Here is a 17568-nt window from a genome sequence, read left to right as displayed (position 1 = left end):
TGGCTTCAAAAGACAACAGTTGAGAGTCATAAACCATGGATGTCATGTTAGGAAGCAGTATATCTGATACAGACACCATTCGTGCAACAGGTGGTGGGTAGTCATACATGAGCTTACAGATAACAATATTTAAAGCAACTCAATACACAGGTGTCACTCAACATCTTTACAATACATGTTAAATTGTGTCACTGGGTCCTCCTACAGTCATTAGTAATGTCTCTATGTTGAAATAAAAATGTGTGTAGAAAGTTGGTAAAGAAGGGTAGAACCCCCTCTCTTTGCATCAGCTTATTGATAGACTTTTGTTATAGGTTACAATGCATTGTGTTTAAAGCATGCAATATAAAATACCATCTTCCTGCTTCTTGCCCCTCCAGCTCACCAATTTTCATTGCATTCTGGAACCTGGAACCATTTTCATAATCTTATGCAGCATAATTGCCTCTTAATCTTGGTAATATGCACTAAAGACTTCCACTATCTAGCTTCACTATGTGCTACACATGCATAGGTTTCAGGCCAAGATTTTTAAAATAGCCAAGTGAGGCCAGGTGTTTCAATTGTTGCATTCCCAACTTAAAAGGGCCTGACGTTCAGAGTGTAATATGGAGCAAAATCAGGCCTTTTTTAAGGTGTCAAGGTGGACACCAAAAAATGGAGGCATCCAAGATCACTGGTCACTTTTATTGGAAATCTTGGCCACAATTGTTACATATCTCATTAGCCTTTGAAGAACCTCTGTTATATCTGGCCATGGATTTTGATGCAAACCTATCTAAAAGTGCCTGATTATTAGTAATCACCTAGTAGCCTCTAGCTCTTCCTCTCCTGCCCCCATTCCATCTGTCATTTCTTAGCACTATTCATAGCTGGATCCCAACAATTAAGAAAAGTGCTACATATTTATTTAAACACCAGCCACTAAAAGGTGCTGCAGTAATAGAGAGTTTAAGAAGGAGCTTCATTAAATGCTCTAGTGAGAGCTTGCTCACTGATCTTGGCACAAAAAGAATGTGCCCATCATAGGTATCTTTCTGACTAAGCAGAGCTTTAATGTAAAAATAATACAAACCTGTAGCTGAATGGCAGGTTATATTAGACACAATTTTATTGCCTTTTTTTCTTAGTCTTATTTTTAGAAACCACAAAGCATTCTTTAATGTGAGTGGCAGAACAGGGAAAAGAAAAACCCACCAGTAGACAGGATTCTTCTGAGCAGGACTTGCATAAGGACTAGTGCTTATGGAAAACAAAAACAGCCTCCTGAATGGTAAGGATGGGATTAAGTAAGGATGGCACAAAACATTTGTAAACATTTGTGTACAAATCAGGTCAGTTCATATGCATTTGAATTTTTTTAATAGTGATTTATGAGCAAGCCCTAATTCTAAATATCAGCGTAACATGGCGTTTATGCAGATCACCATCAGTCACCATGGCGTTAGCCACCGGCACGTTGCTGAACAGAGGTTCTGGCCAGTCGTGCCATATTTGATGAGAGGCTGCAGATTTTTGTATTGATGCAAAAGGAAGAGATACTTTCCTTCTGAAAATCCCAAATCCTATTAAAACTCCATGGGGATTGATCCTGCTTTGAGCAGGGAGTTGGACTAGATGAACATTGTACGCTGAGTGCCATGATTTTGCATGACCCTGTGGCCTCATGCTACTCCCCAGTAGCCTCAATGAAGTTCCATAGTTTTCAGGCCTGCTGCTAGGAAGTCATCTGGGGAGCAATCCTAGATGAATCCTTCTCCTGCAGCAGACCCCAAGACCTCAGCAGAGTGCCAGTAAAGCATCACATCATGAGAGGAGGGGAAAACAAACGAAAGAAAGGTTTCAGAGTAGCAGCCGCAAAAAGAAAAGGAGTACTTGTGGCACCTTAGAGACTAACAAATTTATTCGAGCATAAGCTTTCGTGAGCTACAGCTCACTTCATCAGATGCATGCAGTGGAAAATACAGTGGGGAGATTTTATATACACAGAGAACATGAAAGAATGGGTGTTACACTGTAACGAGAGTGATCAGGAAAGGTGAGCTATTACCAGCCGGAGAGCGGGGGGTAGGGGAGGGAGGAACCTTTTCTAGTGATAATCAAGGTGGGCCATTTCCAGCAGTTGACAAGAAGGTGTGAGGGAACAGTAGGGGGGGAAATAAACAAGGGGAAATAGTTTTACTTTGTGTAATGACACATCCACTCCCAGTCTCTATTAAAGCCTAAGTTAATTGTATCCAGTTTGCAAATTAATTCCAATTCAGCAGTCTCTCGTTGGAGTTTGTTTTTGAAGTTTTTGTTGTTGAAGAATTGCCACTATTAGGTCTGTAATCGAGTGACCAAAGAGATCGAAGTGTTCTCTGACTGGTTTTTGAATGTTATAATTCTTGATGTCTGATTTGTGTCCATTTATTCTTTTACATAGACTGTTCAGTTTGACCAATGTACACGGCAGAGGGGCATTGCTGGCACATGATGGCATATATCACATTAGTAGATGCGCAGGTGAATGGGCCTCTGATAGTGTGGCTGATGTGATTAGACCCTATGATGATGTCCCCTGAATAGATATGTGGACACAGTTGGCAACAGGGTTTGTTGCAAGGATAGGTTCCTGGGTTAGTGTTTTTGTTGTGTGGGGTGTGGTTGCTGGTGAATATTTGCTTCAGGTTGGGGGGCTGTCTGTAAGCAAGGACTGGCCTGTCTCCCAAGATCTGTGAGAGTGATGGGTCGTCCTTCAGGATAGGTTGTAGATCCTTGATGATGCACTGGAGAGGTTTTAGTTGGGGGCTGAAGGTGATGGCTTTGGCGTTCTGTTATTTTCTTTGTTGGGCCTATCCTGTAGTAGGTAACTTCTGGGTACTCTTCTGGCTCTGTCAATCTGTTCCTTCACTTCAGCAGGTGGGTATTGTAGTTGTAAGAATGCTTGATAGAGATCTTGTAGGTGTTTGTCTCTATCTGAGGGGTTGGAGCAAATGTGGTTGTATCGCAGAGGTTGGCTGTAGACAATGGAGCGTGTGGTGTGGTCTGGATGAAAGCTGGAGGCATGTAGGTAGGAATAGCGGTCAGTAGGTTTCCGGTATAGGGTGGTGTTTATGTGACCATCGTTTATTAGCACCATAGTGTCCAGGAAGTGGATCCCTTGTGTGGACTGGTCCAGGCTGAGGTTGATGGTGGGGTTGAAATCATTGTGGAACTCCTCAAGGGCTTCTTTTCCATGGGTCCAGATGATGAAGATGTCATCAATATAGCACAAGCAGAGTAGGGGCGTTAGGGAAGAGAGCTCTCTCAGAGAGCTGAGGAAGCATTGTTCTAAGCCAGCCATAAAAATGTTGGCATACTGTGGGGCCATGCAGGTACCCATAGCAGTGCCGCTGATTTGAAGGGTTACATTGTCCCCAAATGTAAAATAGTTATGGGTAAGGACAAAGTCACAAAGTTCAGCCACCAGGTTAGCCGTGACATTATCGGGGATAGTGTTCTTGACGGCTTGTTGTCCATCTTTGTGTGGAATGTTGGTGTAGAGGGGCTTCTACATCCATAGTGGCCAGGATGGTGTTTTCGGGAAGATCACCGATGGATTGTAGTTTCCTGAGGAAGTCAGTGGTGTCTCGAAGGTAGCTGGGAGTGCTGGTAGCATAGGGCCTAAGGAGGGAGTCTACATAGCCAGGCAATCCTGCTGTCAGGTGCCAATGCCTGAGATGATGGGGCGCCCAGGATTTCCAGGTTTATGGATCTTGGGTAGCAGATTTGTTCTTGTGCTTTTTCAGGGAGTTTCTTGAGCAGATGATGTAGTTTCTTTTGGTAACCCTCAGTGGGATCAGAGGGTAATGGCTTGTAGAAAGTGGTGTTGGAGAGCTGCCGAGCAGCCTCTTGTTCATTTTCCGACCTATTCATGATGATGACAGCACCTCCTTTGTCAGCCTTTTTGATTATGATGTCAGAGTTGTTTCTGAGGCTGTGGATGGCATTGTGTTTTGCACAGCTGAGTTTGTTGGGCAAGTGATGCTGCTTTTCCACAATTTCAGCCCATGCACGTCGGTGGAAGCACTCTATGTAGGAGTCCAGTCTGTTTCGACCTTCAGGAGGAGTCCACGCAGAATCCTCCCTTCTTTTTGTAGTGTTGGTAGGGAGGTCTCTGTGGATTACTATGTTGTTCAGAGGTGTGTTGGAAATATTCCTTGAGTCGTAGACGTCGAAAATAGGATTCTAGGTCACCACAGAACTGTATCATGTTCGTGGGGGTGGAGGAGCAGAAGGAGAGGCCCCGAGATAGCTGCTGGTAATAGCTCACCTTTCCTGATCACTCTTGTTACAGTGTGTCTGGTAACACCCATTGTTTCATGTTCTCTGTGTGTGTATATAAACCCCCTTGTGTATTTTCAACTGTATGCATCCGATGAAGTGAGCTGTAGCTCACAAAAGCTTGTGCTCAAATAAATTTTAGTCTCTAAGGTGCCACAAGTACTCTTTTTCTTTTTGAAAGAAAGTAAAAGCCATTTCTCTAGTTTGATCAAGTCAGAGAGTAGGTTGCTATATCTGGAAGGTTTCAGAGTAACAGCCGTGTTAGTCTGTATTCGCAAAAAGAAAAGGAGTACTTGTGGCACCTTAGAGACTAACCAATTTATTTGAGCATGAGCTTTCGTGAGCTACAGCTCACTTCATCGGATGCATACCGTGGAAACTGCAGTATGCATCCGATGAAGTGAGCTGTAGCTCACGAAAGCTCATGCTCAAATAAATTGGTTAGTCTCTAAGATGCCACAAGTACTCCTTTTCTTATATCTGGAAGGCATCACAAACTTATTGACCCTTGGCAGAGTTTCCAGTTAGGAGAAGCAAGTGAAAGCACAGGTATAAAAATATTTTTTTTTCTGTTAATTAAATCTCTAATTCAGGCCATAGGGATTCTGCAGCTTCAAAGACTAAGTATTATGGCAAGCTTCATATTATTCTGCAGTATTGAGGACTGATTCTGCAGCAGGTTATGTCCAGCAAATTGCAACCGCCCTTTTTTTTGCTTCCAAATACAATGCTCTGAATAAACCTATAATGGTCAGTACAGTGGGTGAGACCCATAATGTGCTTGTGCAGTAATACATTTACAATCCAACTAGATAAGTATACAGTATAAGCTAATGGACAGCTGTATACACAGTTCACTTTATTAAAAAAGCCCATATCTTGTATTTTGCATTGCCTACCCATTAGGCAGTCTTTGAAACTTTGAAGTTTAATGTTTCCCTTCTTTTAATCAAAAAAGCATGACAGTTACTCTTAAGAAAATTTTGATTTCTCAAAACACAGGAGTAGACTTATTTGTTTGAGAATTTTGGAAACATTTTCAAACCTGGGTAACTAGAGTAAGCTCTTAAATCTATACTTTGGCACCTCAATAAAAGTTGCTTGATTTGTTTAAAAGTGCTGAGCGCATACAAATCCAACTGACTTGACTGGTTTGTGAGTGCTCAGCTGTTCTGAAAAATTAGGCAATTGTTATTTAAGAGCTTACAGGTGGATTAAGGAGCCTAAATACAGGCCAGGTTTCAAGTGTGTTTTTTTTTTTTAAAGCGTGTAAATATTGTGACAGTGACTATATTATACTAATACCCAGCCCCCCCCCCCCCAAAAAAAAGCACCTGACACTCAACCCTCCGTGAAATTCATCAGACAGGAGAAAGAAAAATTTAAAATATCGAAATAATAAGTTCCATACAAAATCCAGCATAATTAGCAACCAGTTATTTAAGTACAATAAGGTAAGCATCCTAAAGAGATTGCTGTGGGAATAGCAAGTAAAAGGAAGGTCAAGAGCAAACTTCATATGGGAAGACCATATGTGAGGGTCTGGGAGTGTACAAAGACTAGGAATGGACAATTAGGGCCTGATTTGTCATTCGGCCTGGTTACATAGGCATATACTGATTTTAATTGAGGAGAGAAAGAGGCCCCTAATTTCCATTTTCCTAAATGGAACTTAAACCTTAGAGTTCTATGGTACAGGTGAAGTTCAAATGTGTGAACAAGCTTGAAACTTTACAAAACAAACCCTCCATCTAGTCAGAATGCTGCACATTCAGGCTGGAGAAAGAGCATCACAATGCAGCGAAACTGTGCTATGGATTTCTTCCTTCTATGATTATTTAACACTCATATTTGTGGCTGAGGACTAATGGGCCTAAGAGTCTGTTCTGAAACAGACTACGTTAAGGCAGACCTTCAAAATAGGGCTTTCTTTTTCTTACCATAGACGCGAGTTTAGTGTTTGAGACAGGTGCTGGATTGAAACCTCTGAAGAGAGAACCTGTTCATGTACAGAACATATTGCCGGGGTAGTGGCTCCAAGCTCCCCACGCAGACCTGTCAGCGTGCATCCACCCTAAATTGGAGGAACCAGCTCTAGTGGTGTGACAGGACTGAAGTTCTCAACTTCTCTGCTGAAATTGCCAAAAAGGATGGGTGCTAGTTAGTGTCCACAGTTATTTTAAAACACCAAGACCCCTGAACAATGAGACACTTTATGTTCCGGAGTAGGGGAGAAGAGGTCACTGTCCACTAACAGGATGAAACCTTGAGATCTTTACTTAGGCCCTGTTCTTGCAACTTGGCCCATGTAGGCAGAGCCCTCTGTGAAACCCCATTGAATTCAGTGGGGCTGTGTATAGGTGCAAGGCTGTTGCAGGAACTCAAGCCTAAACTTACTCCTGTTGACTTTAGTAGAAGCTGATGAAGCTCCTTTGAGTTTAGGTGCTTCATTTTGGGAATCTAGGGGAGAAAATGTTGGCCATGTCACATTTTCCTTTTATGTTTAAAGTAAAATGCTGTACAAGAGATGTCCTCAGATACTTCTGAAAATATAGAACCATTCAATAAGCAGATGAAACTACAAAATAGCCAAGGCTGAGGTGTTTAAAGGGCATTAAAAGAGGTAGTCGCCCTAAATTATTCTAGCCTAAAACACAAAGGATGCTTTTTTTCCAAAGCTCCTAAATCCCATTTTCAAAAGTGAGTTAGCCACTTAGTAGTTTAAACCCTGACGAATCTAAATCGATTTTGATAACTTGAGGCTCCTCAATCACTTAGGCTATGTCTACAGTGCAGTTGGCAGGTGTGATTCTCAGTCCAGGTAGAGAGACTCATGCTAAAAATAGTAGCATGGATGTTGCAGCATTGGCTAGGACTCTGGTGGCTAGCCTTTCAACTCTCTGGGTCTGAGCTCCGGCAGCCTGCCCAAGCCTCCCCCATGCCACAACATCCACCTTGCAATTTTGAGTTCTAGCTCAAGCTGAGCTACTGCAAGTCTGTCTCTCATATTGAGAGAACCACACCTCCTAGCTGCATTGTAGAAATACCCTTTGACACATTTGAAAATGTTCCCCGAAGAGGATTTATAGAGCCTTTTAGGGATGAGATGAGATCTTGGTATTTGTGAAAAGTGGGATTCTATAAATAACAAAACAGACTTTGTTTAAAAAAAGTGCCAGAATCTGGGTTTTCATATTATGCCTCAAAACTGAATAAATGACTGAATTTTATTTCAAGGTAATAACGTTAGCATTTCAAAAGTACAATATAGTTATCAAAGTTCTTATAAACGTTCCCCTGGTGTTATGGTATAACAAATATTTTCTGCAAGTTTTGTAAGCTAAACTATTGTCGTTTATTTGTGTTTCAGTAACATCTAAAGCTCACAATGGAGACTCGAGCCCTGCTGTGCTTCGTACTGTGTATGTATATGTTGTAAAAGAGAGGCCTTAGCTTGAAGGGATTACATTCTAAATAGACTAGAGAAACAAAAGGTAGGGGAAATAAAGCATTATTATGTCCATTTTGCAGACCTAAAGAGATGAAGTGACTTGTCCAAGGTCACGCAGGAGGTCTGTGCCAGAACCAAACCCAGATCTCATGGGTCCCAATCCAGTGCCTTAAACACAAGGCACTCATTCCTCTGCGTTTCTGACTGTTCTTTTCCCAAGTAAGGGTTTTCCCCAGTGCATGACTTCCTCCTGTCCAAGAAATCATGTGATGAGAGGAAACATACTCCATCTGCATTCAGCAGCAGTTTTGTGGTAATGTTGATATCAAGGAGTAGGTAAACCCTTGAAATTCTTCATATTTTTCATTTTATAAGGAGCTTTTTTTTTAGCTGGTTGTTAAACATCAATATTGATGTCAACATTATCATGCATATGATATTCACTCAGTTCATTTTCTTGAAGGGTGTCATCATGAATGGCATTGTTCCCATTGACAAATGCACAAATCCATATGACGATGGCTTTCACGGTGTCACACAGCAATATGGCTGTTGACTTTAATGCTGACATTAACAAAGAATGAAGTTAATAGTAATATTTGCATGAGTTAATTTCAGAGTGTTTAATAGTCATCATTCCCTTTGACATCAGCAGTGGAATAGCAAAGGAACCAGTCAGACATTAGAGGATAAAAGAGATTGCTTTTAGATAGTGTTAGCATTAATGCCACCTCCCTCCAGCAGAACAAACTGCATTGCTGTATAATCAGTTTATAAAGATATGGCAGTCTTTTTAATCACACCAAGTGTCAGTGTTGGCATTTGACTTGATCATGTAGATCCCCAAAAGATTACAGCTTATTTTGTTCCATGGCAGAATTTCAGCATTCAGACCGTGCTATACATACTCCCCCAAAGCTAGACTGTCTAAACAAATTGCTCGGTGCTTTCAGGTGGTGCAGCATGATGTCATGGTACTTAAACAGGATGCCAAGACTAGGGATTGTAAGGGAGAAAAAGTGAATAATTCTAGGCAAAAATTCATGACAGCAAGTTCTAAAGCAATGTATCTTTTGGTAAACCGGAGGGGAGGGGAGAAAGAGAAGAAAATTTATCTTTTTAAAAGGAGAGAAATGAACCAGCCCATATTGAGAGAGTTGATTACTATATACTCTGCTATTTTGAGCCAAATCTTGATGTTTGTATGCAATTTTTACAAATTCAACCTCCTGCCAGCATTCTGTAATTCTATCAGGACAGAAGTCTACTAGATGAGAGAGGTTGAAATGAAAGTGTGCTGCCTTAATTCTGGTCATATGAATTCTACCACCTTTTGAATGACACCAAAAACATGCTTAAAAGGGGATGGTGAATAGCAAAAGACTTGCAGTAAATGTAGATTTCTCTAGATTTCAGTTTTTTGTGAAATCCATATTTTACCAAACTTTGTCAGTCTGTCCTTTTTTTTAATTCTTTTTTTCCTGAAAGACAAAGGCCTTAATGTACAAAACTTTCATAGGTTATTTAAGTAGCATCTGTAAAATACAAGAATACAAATGCAGACAGGTGATCATACCTGCCACGGATACATATGCATGTGCAATTACCACTTTCTATGGTCCGTTACCTGTGACAAGCACATCTATTGTGTGAGCATCAGAGGCTCCTATATTTGAAAATTTGTCTTACAGTGACTAGAGTGAAATCCCTGCAAGCTGAGTGGACACTTTTCAAAGACACCATAATAGAGACCCAACTTAAACATATACCCCACAGTAAAAACTAAAAAAGAGCCACAACCATGTAAAAGAAGCAGTGAGAGATAAAAAGGAATCTTTTAAAAAGTGGAAGTCAAATCCTAGTGAGGTAAATAGAAAGGAGCATAAACACTGCCAAATTAAGTGTAAAAATGTAATAAGAACAGCCAAAAAGGAGTTTGAAGAACAGCTAGTCAAAAACTCAAAAGATGGTAATGTTTTGTTTTTTTTAAGTACGTCAAAAGCAGGAAGCCTGCTAAACAACCAGTGGGGCCCCTGGGCGATCGAGATACAAAAGGAGCACTTAACAAAGGGTACAAAGGAACAAAGGGTAGGAATAAATGGTAAATTTTCAGAATGGAGAGGGGTAACTAGTGGTGTTCCCCAAGGGTCAGTCCTAGGACCAATCCTATTCAACTTATTCATAAATGATCTGGAGAAAGGGGTAAACAGTGAGGTGGCAAAGTTTGCAGATGATACTATACTGCTCAAGATAGTTAAGACCAAAGCAGACTGTGAAGAACTTCAAAAAGATCTCACAAAGCTAAGTGATTGAGCAACAAAATGGCAAACGAAATTTCATGTGGATAAATGAAAAGTAATGCACATTGAAAAAAATAACCCCAACTATACATACAATATGATGGGGGCTAATTTAGCTACAACTAATCAGGAGAAAGATCTTGGAGTCATCATGGATAGTTCTTTGAAGACGTCGACGCAGTGTGCAGCGGCAGTCAAAAAAGCAAACAGGATGTTAGGAATCATTAAAAAAGGGAGAGAGAATAAGACGAAGAATATCTTATTGCCCTTATATAAATCCATGGTATGCCCACATCTTGAATACTGTGTACAGATGTGGTCCCCTCATCTCAAAAAAGATATACTGGCATTAGAAAAGGTTCAGAAAAGGGCAACTAAAAGATTAGGGGGTTGGAACGGGTCCCATATGAGGAGAGATTAAAGAGGCTAGGACTTTTCAGCTTGGAAAAGAGGAGACTAAGGGGGGATATGATAGAGGTATATAAAATCATGAGTGGTGTGGAGAAAGTGAATAGGAAAAGTTATTTACTTGTTCCCATAATATAAGAACTATGGGCCACCAAATGAAATTAATGAGCATCAGGTTTAAAACAAATAGAAGGAAGAAGTTCTGCGCACTGTCAACCTGTTGAACTCCTGGCCTGAGAAGGTTGTGAAGGCTAGGACTATAACAGGGTTTAAAAGAGAACTGGATAAATTCATGGAGATTAATTCCATTAATGGCTATTAGCCAGGATGGGTAAGGAATGGTGTCCTTAGCCTCTGTTTGTCAGAGGGTGGAGACGGATGGCAGGAGAGAGATCATTTGATAATTACCTGTTAGGTTCACTCCCTCTAGGGCACCTGGCATTGGCCACTGTTGGCAGACAGGATACTGGGCTAGATGGACCTTTGAACTGACCCAGTATGACCACTCTTATGTACTTATGGTCTTAATGTTTTTCATCCATTTCTATTTTCCCCTTAAGTCTCAGTAAAACCTGTTCCTGAGTTAATAAAGATCCAATGTGAAATGACTTTGGAGATAAGAGAGTCTCAATTTGCAAGAAAAATAGAAATAGCAGGAGCCAAAAATATAAATGAGAACTGTGGCTGGGGATCAAGTGATTTTCATTTATTAATAATGTGGTGTTACTAATGTCAGCTCTTTATTTTTCAAATGTCCTTGATGCTGGTGTGGCAGTTCAGATCTGAAGGACAACAAGATGCAAGTTTCATAAAGATGCCAGTGAAGGACAGTTGTATCCTACGGTTACACTGAAGCTGTAGTCTGAGATTTAAGATTGATGTTGCCTGTGAGGGAGAACTTATACAATAACACCCTTTGCAGTAAACTGCAGATGCCTATCCTGCTATTTGGTGCCTTATCAATGTTCTCGTTAATTTTTCCTTGGTTGCTTGCACTTCAATCTTGCCCTGAACTACGTGATTCTTCAGTTTAAGAGTAGCCATTGTTTAGAAGGAAAAAACATAGAACAGGAACAGAAAATATTTATATGGCTCAGGGAAAGCAGAATTTTTATAAGCAATATATCCTTTTTAAAGCACACTTAGGAGGATTCTTTTATTCGGATAAACACAATAAATATTGGCATGAACTGTTGCTGAGAGACCTCCCCAAGTCCCAGATCTCTTTTGTCTTTGTTCTGTTTCTCCTAGGCTTTGCTTGTCTTTCTGTACATGGTGAGAGTGTATATTGATATTTCTGTCTTGACAAGAGGAAGTTGCATGGCTACTGCAGGGAGCACAGCTCAAGCAGCTTAAGACTTTCTCGTGAGTAAAAAGAAAAAAAACGATTACTTTGGGGGTTTATTAATTTTATTTTTTGAAACTTTACATCCAAGGAGGAATAATTACAAGAGGGTATCTGGAACAGAAAAAAGTCGTGTAGAATTGCTGGATGGCACCAATGGATTTGACTCAGTTAAAGTGCCCCAAGAACACTTGTTCCATAGCTCCTTTCAGCTTCTAACACACCATGGCCTCCTGGCTTCAGACTGAACTTCACACATGAAATATCTATTGACGCAGATGGTTTTGACCAATTGATCAATAGCAGGTTGAATCTGCTACTCTGTAAGTTTGATGAAGATTTTTAATTTCCATTGAGACTAAGATACTTTTCCCCTGAACATGCAACAAGAAGGAAAACCACACATATTCATATCATTGTTCTTGGAAAGATCTCAAATTATTTGCTTTGGATTTGTTTTAATTGAGTAGGAAAAGTAAAGACAATGGGCCTGATGTCACTTTCATCCGTTCAACATCGGTGTAGCTACACGGGCATCAGCTGAGTTACTGTACATTTACACCAGTGTAACAGAGGTCAGAATCATTAAACTCAAACATGCCTTCAAGGCACAGCCTGTTTTGGTGGTGGTGAAGAGGCCTGCATGGCCTCACTGCAAAGCTCCCATCAGGGCAGTGAGAGCGTGAGGAGCATGACCATTGTGCTGCCCTTTCCAAGGGTTCAGTATGTATCATCTTCTTTGCCTGGCCAATGGTGTGGGGGAGCTGGGTCCTGACTTCCCTCCTTCAGCCTCGCTCCTGTAACACTTCAGTGCCTGTAGAGGCACAGACCTCACACAGTCCTTATACTCAAGTTTGCTAAAAAATTGTACTGCTCCTTCTGTGGAGGTGCAGGGTAAAGGAAAGTTTCTTGTGCCCTCTGCACTTGTCATGCACGCCTGCATAGGACCAGGTACAATCTGACCTATCATTTTTGACACTGACCAAAAAGTTGCAGGGTGAATGAAGTGAAGCATATAACTGAGATCTTCCACCTCTCCCATCAATAGATTTATGTCCATGTTATAAAGAGACGTGAGATCCCCACTATCACTGAGAATGTAATACACTAGGGATGGGTGAACTGGGTGAGTTCAGACTGTTCTGCAACTGTGGATTTCTTTTGTGTTAGCTCAAATCCAATTTTACAAGCTAGGCATGACTTAAAACTCTGATGGTGAACATGTCGGGCTCTCTCTTAGGAGGTAAGGTAGTTTTTTTGTTTTGCTTTGTTTTTAATCCACCTAAATGTAAGTTAGTTAGTACTCTTAACTTTCTGCATTAAAATGTTGAGTAGAGTTGCTACTGCCTTTTGCAAATAAGGGGTGGCTACATTTTAATGTGAGATGAAGTTTCCTGTCTGCATACACTATATAATTTTGTAAAGTTGATAAAGAATGTGGGGACCTTTTGGCTGAAAGACAAATATCAGTAAGTTGTTATAGCAAAAGAGAATAAATCAAAAGGGCAGTTTTCTGAAAACCATAGTTTATTTACCATATTCTGTTTGGTTTTGTTTATAAAAGTGAGATTTGTTTTTTGGGGGTGGTTTTTTTTTTTTAAAACATTCCCTTCTGACTCTGTAATATATCATGCTGAGCTGTGTCTTTCCCCTATATTATGTCACCCAGCAGGACTTCTGCAACATGGTGTTATACATCACAACTTGACATATGAGCCAGCAGCCCTCATTCCTCCTCACTAGCACATGGATTCAGACTACCTAAAAGCACTTTGAAGTCTGCAAGCATTTTGTATAATTTATGGCTATTGGTGTATGGATGGGTATAAACTTGCGTTGCTTGACAGTTATGTTCTTCCACTACATAAAGAAGAAATAGCTCTTTTATAGCATTATTATTGTGTAATTCGAAGGCCAGATTCTCAGTTGGTGTAAACTGGCATCGATTTCAATGGAGTGATGTCAATATAGACAAGCTAAGCATCTGGCCCAGAGTCGAAGTTTGGATTTTATAAGTAAGGCTATGATTTAGTCACAGGTATTTTTAGTAAAAGTCATGGACAATAAGCAAATATTCACGGCCGGTGACCTGTCCATGACTTTTACTAAAAATACCTGTGACTAAGTCTTTGGGGGTGGAGAGGGTGCTGGCAAGGCATGGGGGAGCTGCTGCTGGGTGTGGGGAGGCGCTCCAGTCGGCCGCCCAGAGCCCACTGCTGGAGCTGCCGGAGCAGCAGCTGGTGTGGCTGCCTCCAGGGTCACTCCAGCAGCGGTTGGTGTGGCTGTCCCGGGGGCCACCTGAGCAACTGGCCCTGGAGCCATCTGCGTGGGCGGCCCTGGGTACAGCTACACTGGTCCTTACAGAAGTCACGGGGGTTTTGGGAAGTCATGGAGCCCTAGTTATAAGCTAGAACTAGCTGTATACAGTGATGTGTGCATAAAAAGGATTAACTGGGATTTTAAGAACTGGTCATTTTGTTTATTTGAATAAACAACTAATTGCACATTATTCTGACTTCTAGGTAAGCCTGTAAATTCTCACACCAAAGTAGGACTGTAAGACCTTGACATCAAAAACCTCATGTTCTCTTCCAGTATACAGAAGGTTTATTTGATGAAGACATCTGGATATGTATAAAATATAAAGGTACAATATAGAATAGGCTCATCTATGCTAGGAAAATGGCCATTTGTTGACAATAGTTGTCAACAACAGTTCATCCCATGGCAAAATCTGGTGTTTAAAAATGATACAGAGGGATCCATTGCTGAGAACCATTATCAGCAATAGTCAGTTTCCTAATGTAACAGATCCTGCAGAATCTAACAATGTTTGTATTAATAGAGTGAAAGTGTATCTCTGATACACCACCATTCTGCAGTGCTTGGGTCAGCACTTGGGCGTCTGGCAGAAACCTTGAACAAACCATGCCAAAAGGATTCTTGGTCCCTTCCCAGCTCTCCTGAATTGTGTGTTCTGATCTTGTTCTGCCTTTCTCAGAGTGAGCTGCATTAGTATACGCCTAATCCTTCCTGAGTGGGGGGGGGGGGGAAATACAGAGGAAAAAGTTACTCCATATGAGTCCACTGGCAGATTACATGAGCAATGGGAACTGTGTATGTTCTGGTGCACCATGGCAATCTACATCTATTGGTTCTATTTCTGTCCCTCTCCGAACTCCAAACTGTCAAGTGAGACTGCTCCAGAGCCTCCTGTTATACAAACTTTGACCTCAAGATCAGCCATTAGCACTGAGAGACTGCTTCAGTGTCACAAAAACTTACAAAGGAGGTGGAAAACCACACTCATTATAATACTGTTTTTTCTCGATAGCAACCAAAATGCTATCTCCATCTTTCCTGTGTGGTTTAACTTCTGTCATTAGGTAAGAAAAACGTAGAAGTGAAAGTGCCAATCTGTCCCTGAACCCAGTGTCCTCCTCATACTGTAATCCGAGCACAACTCCGAAGATTGCTGCTCATATTAGTACACTGGGAAACCCAAGGTCAGGCCGCCTTTAGCACTGAGACTAATAATAAAAATATCCCTAGGGAAAACTATGAAGAGTTACCTGCCATTCGCAACAGCCCTTCTTTCTTTCTCCCCATTCTGTGAGGTGACCGTGCAATCTTTGACTCTGCAGAAGCTGGGGCCACCGCATTCTTCAGACCTTATGTACCAGAGGGGGAAAAAAGACGCTTCTTGACATTCTGCCAGAGGACTGTGTACATACGAACTGCTTAGAAATAAGTATGCCACATCTTCTATTACTTCAGGGGAGCTTCCCTTACCCTCATGAGGCAATTCCCCTTTAGCCATTCATAAATTTTCTTATTAATTCCTGCACAGTAAACTTACTAAACTAAGTTAAAAGTTGCTAAGCTGTATAACCCAGAAACTGAAAAATAAAAAAAGCAAGGAACAAAGCAGTTTGGTCATTCAGCATCCCACTTAGATTTCCCATCCAATGCTTAGGCCCAGATCCACAAAGGGATGTAGGCATTGCAACACCTAACTTTGAGGTGCCTAGAAAAAATCAGAGGAACACTACTGCAATCCACAAAGCCTGCGTTCAGCACCTAGGCTTCCTGTGAAATGAATGGGAAGAGATAAGTGCCTTAGAACAAGTCAGCATGCTAGGCAGGGAGCCCCTAAATTAGCCAATAGGAGATGCTGATGGGAGGAGTTTGTCCTAAGACCCTCCCCACATGAGCTTTGAGATATTTTGATCTTGAATCACTTTACAAAGGAGGTCAGCATCATCCCCATTTTCTAGATGGAGAAACTGAGGCACAAACTGGTGAAGTGACTTGCCCAAGGTAACCCACCAAAGCTAGTGAGAGAACTCATGTCTCTTGAGTACCAGTCACTCTATCCATTAGGCCACACTTATTCTGTTATACTATGTTTATGTCCTATTATGACATGTCAGTAGTACTGCATAACATAGCTTTTACTGTATATATCTCGTCCTGTACCAACCAGAAAGCTCTGTAAACTGGCTTTTCTAATCTTCATAGAAAGTCTAGTTTATAGTCTGGTTGGTGCAGGGCCAGCAGGCTCCCTACCTGGCTCCGCATGGCTTCCCAGAAATGGTGAAGGAACAGCCACGAGGGGTTCGGAGTGCTAGAGGAGGTGTGGGGCTGAAGGTTCCCGGCCAATTGGAGCTGCGGAGCCAGCGCTTGGGGCAGCATGCAGAGCAGCCTAGCTGCACCTTCGCCTAGGAGCAGCAGGGACTGGTCGCTGCTTGTGGTGAGCCGCCCGAAGTGAGCGCCCACAGGATCAAGCACCCCGAAACTGCTCCTGTGTGCCAACCCTCTGCCCCGAGACCCCTCCCTCACTCAAACTCCCTCCCAGAGCCTGCATCCCACACCACCTCCCATGCCTCAAACCCCAGCCCCACACCCCTTCCCACACCCAAACTCCCTCTCTCTTAGTTAACTGGAATTTTTCACTTACCAGCACCCTCCATTCCTCCAACAGCCCAGATAAAAAAAGATTTTACTGTTGTTACATATGGCAGGACATGTCATAATATGCACATATCATGCTAACATATCATGAAGTAATGTAAAAAAGAATAATGTAATATGAAAATGAAAAAATTAATTTCAGAATGAAAATTTTGTTTTGAAATAAAATTTTGAAAAATTTCCATTTTGCAGGAAATTTCAAAAATATTTGTTCTGATTTGAAAGCAAACTTTGAAATTTCCCATGGAATGGAAAGTCCAAGTTTTGACAAATTCTACAAAAGAGAAGATTATATAAATCTCATTGCCAAAATTGGTATTTGTCAAGGTTCCTTCCCCTCTTTGAACTCTAGGGTACAGATGTGGGAACCTATATGAAAGAACCCCTAAGTTTTTATTCTTACCAGCTTAGGTTAAAAACTTCCCCAAGATACAAACTTTTACCTTTTGTCCTTGAACCTTTATGCTGCCACCACCAAGCATCTAACAAAAATAACCGGGGAAGTGCCCACTTGAAAATGTCTCCTGCCCCAAAAAATATCCCCCCAAGCCTTACACCCCCTTTCCTGGGGAAGGCTTGATAAAAATCCTCACCAATTTGCATAGGTGAGCACAGACCCAAACCCTTGGATCTTAAGAACAATGAAAAGCAATCTTAAAAGAAGAATTTTAATTAAAGAAAAAGTAAAAGAAAAACCTCTGTAAAATCAGGATGGTAAATACCTTACAAGGTAATCAGATTCAAAACACAGAGAATCCATCTAGGCAAAACCTTAAGTTACAAAA

This window comes from Lepidochelys kempii, chromosome 1 (genome assembly GCF_965140265.1).
Source record: "Lepidochelys kempii isolate rLepKem1 chromosome 1, rLepKem1.hap2, whole genome shotgun sequence".
In the NCBI taxonomy this organism is placed as follows: Eukaryota; Metazoa; Chordata; order Testudines; family Cheloniidae; genus Lepidochelys; species Lepidochelys kempii.
The sequence above is the reverse complement of the archived record's forward strand: the minus strand, read 5'-3'. Positions refer to the sequence as shown.